Source organism: Mauremys mutica, chromosome 13 (genome assembly GCF_020497125.1).
Source record: "Mauremys mutica isolate MM-2020 ecotype Southern chromosome 13, ASM2049712v1, whole genome shotgun sequence".
Taxonomy (NCBI): Eukaryota; Metazoa; Chordata; order Testudines; family Geoemydidae; genus Mauremys; species Mauremys mutica.
In genome coordinates this window covers 50,280,641-50,285,731 of record NC_059084.1, presented here as the reverse complement: position 1 = coordinate 50,285,731, position 5,091 = coordinate 50,280,641, and the positions used below count along the sequence as shown (strand labels likewise).

Here is a 5,091-nt window from a genome sequence, read left to right as displayed (position 1 = left end):
ACCTCTCCCTGCAGCCTTTGGCAATTCCCGAGAGCTGATGCCCAGACCGAGCCCTGCACATGTCCTGAGCCGCCTGGGTCATTCCAAATTCTGTTGGACAATCCTATGATTCAAAATCTGTAACTGTAGATCTGACTCGTGTGTCTCCTCTGTGTAAGGCCCAGAGCGTTCTCATTTCCCTTTCAACCCCTCGTCTCCCTTATATCCCCTGAGCGACACCTGCATGCAAATCCCTGCCCACGTGCGTCCTGTATAAAGACAGGCTCCTGGAGGCAGAAAGCTCAGATTCTCTGGCGTTTCGGAGAGACGCTCTATTCTCTGACAGTAGAATCATGAAGCCGTTACTTGTATTCCTTCTCCTGCTGGCCGCCCCGTCGTGTGAGTATTGGGTGGGACCGATCTGCACAGCACCGGGAGATGAATGGGTTGTGGGATGAATTCACTCGGCTCTGTCTTTTCCACAGGGGTCCTGTCACAAGTGCAGCTGGTGGAGTCAGGGCCCGAGACTGTAAAACCCTCAGCGACTCTCAGCCTCACCTGCTCCATCTCAGGCGCCTCCTCGGACACCCTGGGCAGTAATTGTTGCTGGTGGAGCTGGATCCGGCAGAGTCCCGGGAAAGGGCTGGAATGGATCGGGCGTATAGTTCAAGGGGGAAGCACAAACTACGCCGCTTCCCTCCAGAGTCGCACCACCATCTCCGTGAACCCTTCCAAGAACCAGTTCTCCCTGGAGCTGCGCTCGCTGACAGCTGCAGACACCGGCACCTATTACTGCGCCCGAGAGACACAGTGACACAGAGCACAGCAGGGACCCGTACAAAAAGGGGAAGTGGATTCTGAGCAGCGCAGTAACTCACTTGTCTACGGCAACAGTGAGGTGGGAGATGAATCTACCCCTGCACTAGCCTGCTGCGGTCTAACTGTTCGCGTGTATCCTCATGACCCGGATTAAGAGCTCGCCAGAGCGCTCAGAGCTACTCCGCGTTCAAAGGGGACTGGACCAAAGCGTTCTAAGGAGCTATAGCGGGATCGATTCACACCCCCACCTGGCTGCCATCCATTCGTTCGTGTAGACAAGCCAGATATGGGGTTTCCCCAACTAGAATCGAAATCGAAAGGAAATTCGCAGGGGAGGTTCGTCGAGTGGGAGGAGGATGAATCCCAGGGAACTGTCTTTGATTTTGTGCCCAATGCCATAGTATAGACTTTGGATTTGGGAGATGCTTCCTCGCCCCAGTGGTGGGAACACACCCGCCATCCAACTTGTGAAAAACCAGCGGAACTGCCAAGGCACTTTTCAATATATAAGGACATAATTCCATTTCGGTCCATAAGTGCTGGAACTAGGGGTGCTGCCACGGTTTCCGTCATATACAGGATTTACAGTTTGGTTTAATGGCTCTCTGCGCCCCCACTATACAAATTATTCCAGAGCCCCTGGTCCGGTCTGCTTTCCAAAGGGGTTTAGGGGCCTAGTGGGACTCCCAAAAGCATCTAAGCACCTAATTACCATTGAAATTAATCAGTTTTTGGCATCTAGATGCTATTGAAAATCCCTCTGGGTGCCTAAATACCTTTAAAAATCTGCCCCTATGGGCTCCAGTGTCCTACACTTAACAGCAAGACAACATTCCCCGGGAAAGTTTACACGGAAGGGGAAGCAAGAGTCAGCAGGAGGACCAGCATGGTGGTTTCTTGCGGAGGGAGGCAGGAAAAGCAAAGCCAGGTCTCTGACTGCACAGTGGGATTTTTCCAACCTAATTCCCTGGGAACCGCTTCTAATGATCAATGGGATTTTAGCTCTGTTTCCTTCTGATCTAGCACGGGGGGCTTGGAAGAGGCTATAATAATAGGGGATTGTTCACACCCTAGACGCAGAAGCGCTGAGGGACACACCAGCACTGGGTAACTCCACATCCTCCAGGAACACCCTGAGAAACAATCAAGAATTTCCACTTCCACCCAGCACGAGCCATTCCATGGTATCACTACAGGGGGAGAATAGTTCTACCTACTGCACCGCTTCCGCCAGCGAGCCCCGAGCCCCCTTAACAGACTCTTTAATCACTTATATCCTCCCTGGGAAACCCGCATGTAAATCCCTACCCCGGGGGGTTCCTGTTTAAATACCAACCCCTGATTCTAGGAGCCTCAGTCTCTCCCCAGACAGTGAACTGCGCGTTCCTGTCTTCAAATGTCAAACCGGGGCCGTTACCTCTGGGATCATGATCCAACTATAGACACCTGCGTAAAGGGGCGCTCGGCCTGTGGAACAAACCCAGCCGCAAGTTCACAAGGGTGGAAGATAGCTGCTACTCGTTCAAAAAGAGAGAACAGCGGCTGCGTTCCTACTTGTTTCTTTGGAGGGATGTAGACTTGTTCTCCGTTGCTGTGCCTCCTTTGCAGTCCTTTCCAAGTTGCAAAGGAAGGGGAAGGTTTTATTACCGGCTCTTGCAATCAGTCAGTCAGTGACTCCATTCCCTCTGGTTTCTTTGTGGGAAATGGGGACCATAGATAGGAGAAAACTGTCCTTTTATTAAAAAAAACCCACCGAGGCTCATAACTAGAAAACTAGCCCTATTCCTGCTAGCTGACCTAAATAACGCTGCCTCCTGTAACATAATAGGTCAACAAATGCGGTAAATATACGTATGGGGGAAAATTAGGAGGTTCTTCAAAAATATGAGCACCTTTATATGCGTCTAATTTTCCTTACCCGTGTTATGTTGTGGGGGAGGAGAGAAATGTAGGGAAAGAAAGAAAGAAAGTCAAAACATAGCCGGAAAATCCCTTGTAGAGAAAGTGCCTTGAGTTTTGGCACTAGGGGGCAGTATTGTTATAAAACAAAGAGATGGTCTATGGAAAGCAGGAACCGGATAGTACATGTGTGACTTTGCACTCTATGATTTTATAAAAATATGCTAATGAGTGTGAATATGATGTAACTGGAATATGCTTCATGGAAGGGGTCTCTTGTAAGATATCATTACAAAGCTTATAATCTACTGAATGTGTTCATCCTATGTGTATGAATGTATCATTCTTGTATCTGAAACTAGAAATATGAAATATAACTCTGATGACTTATTGTAATTATGCAAAGTGTGGGCCATTAATGGGGGTTTGGAATCTTGAAGGCTCCCATTAACCAGGACGATTGACTGTAGAGGGCTCTGTTTACTTGTAAGTCTTCCTGTAGATCAGGGTTTCTCAAACAGGGGTCGCTGCTTGTGTAGGGAAAGCTTCTGGCTAGCCTGGCAGGTTTGTTTACCTGCCCCGTCTACAGGTCCGGCTGATCGCAGCTCGTGTTGGCCCGGAGCAATGTACCATGGCCAATGGGAGCCGCGATCGGCTGGACCTGCAGAGGGGGCAGGTAAACCAGCCAGCCAGCCAGCCAGCCAGCCAGGGGCATTCCCTACACAAGCGGTGACCCCAGTTTGAGAAATCCTGCAAAAGGGGGACTTGAGTGACACATAGGTGTGGGCACACACGTGAATTTCACTCACAGTGAGGGGTCTGGGAGATTGTAGAAATGTCTCCCCAGTAGAAGGGGCAGGTTGCCAGAGGTTCATAAACCTTTTTCCTGGTCTCCCTGTCCATGAGTGAATGTCACCCTGAGAGCTGCTAGCTTTCAGCTCCTTTTCATGTCTGATACAGAGGTATGGAAATTTTCATGCAAATTCACCTCTCTGACTTCCCTGACTCAAATGGACACACACACACACACACACACACACACACACACACAGAGCCGCCCGTTATAAATTACCGGACCTGCGCTGCCAACTCATATTTCCTTTGTGCTATATAGTCTGGGGAAAATATGGAACAGTTGCTGCTCATTTTACTTCCTTTCCTTACCCTGACCACTTGTGAGTATCCAGTGCGGGCGGGGGTGGACTATGAGGAGGGTTATTACTCCAGGGGTGTCGGAAGGGGATGCACTTCTTCCAGAGTGACCTATTATATGGGAGGAGCTGCAGCGTCATTGAGAAGGGAAATCAGGAAAGTAACAGAAATATTTCTCTAGTGGTCTGTATTTACTGAGGGACAACAACCCATCCTAAACTCTCAACTACTGAGGGTTTCTACAACCAACTCTCTGTGTAACTTTTCATGAGTGATGAACCCGAAAATTTGGATGCTAATCCCTAAACTGTATCCTTAAATGTATTGCTCCCAATGTGGGTTGTTGCTGATGATGTACTATATGTATTGTATGACTTTCAAACCAAACTTTGTACTTTTGGATCATTTAAACCTTATTACACCCAGATGTACTGACACAATTTCCTTAACCTGTATATTGTATAATTTTGACATTCGCTTTAATACAGTTTTTAATCCGTGTCCCCTTTGTAGGTGCCCTCTCCGAAGTAAAGCTGGTTCAGTCTGGTCCTGGAACCGTGAAGCCCTCAGAATCTCTCCAGCTGACATGTGCCGCCTCTGGTTTCTCCATTGCCGGTAGCGGTTACGCTTGCCACTGGGTCCGACAGGCTCCTGGCAAAGGGCTGGAGTGGCTGGGTTACATCAATGTGTATTACTCCACCTCCGGCTCCATCCCCTCCCTCCAGAGCCGAATCTCCATCACCACCGACAATTCCAAGAACGAGCTGTACCTGCAGCTCCGCGCGCTGACAGCTGCCGACACCGCCGCCTATTACTGCGCCCGGCAGTGACACAGTGACACGGAGCCCAGCAGGGACCTGTACCAAAAGGGGAAGCAGATTCTCAGTGGTGCGGCTGATAGTCACATGCGCAGCCAACCCGAAAACCACCCCATGTATTGACTATATAATTGGCTTTGAAAGAGAGACAATGTAGGCAGTGGTGCCCGCCTCTCCTCAGAGCGGCTTCGCAAAGCTCACTGTCCATGTCACTCTGCTCATTTCACCCCTCCCCTGGATCCCTGTTCTCGCCGGCATCAGACTCACCTGTCTTGGGGAAAGTTTCATTGTGAAGCTTTCCCCTGTCAGTGGCGCTAGGGGAGTAGCGATAAACAGCACCGAGGGGAGTCTGAGAAATAACATGGACGTCTGGGGTTTAAAGGGTTTGTGGATCCCGGACTGAGACTTCACTTTTCAGGGGGTG

At 49.8% G+C, this 5,091-nt stretch overlaps 1 pseudogene; it reads left to right on the top strand.

Moving 5' to 3' along the window:
- Positions 1–332: 332 nt before the first annotated feature.
- On the top strand, positions 333–4,695 carry LOC123348458 (annotated as a pseudogene).
- The last annotated feature ends 396 nt before the right edge of the window (positions 4,696–5,091 follow it).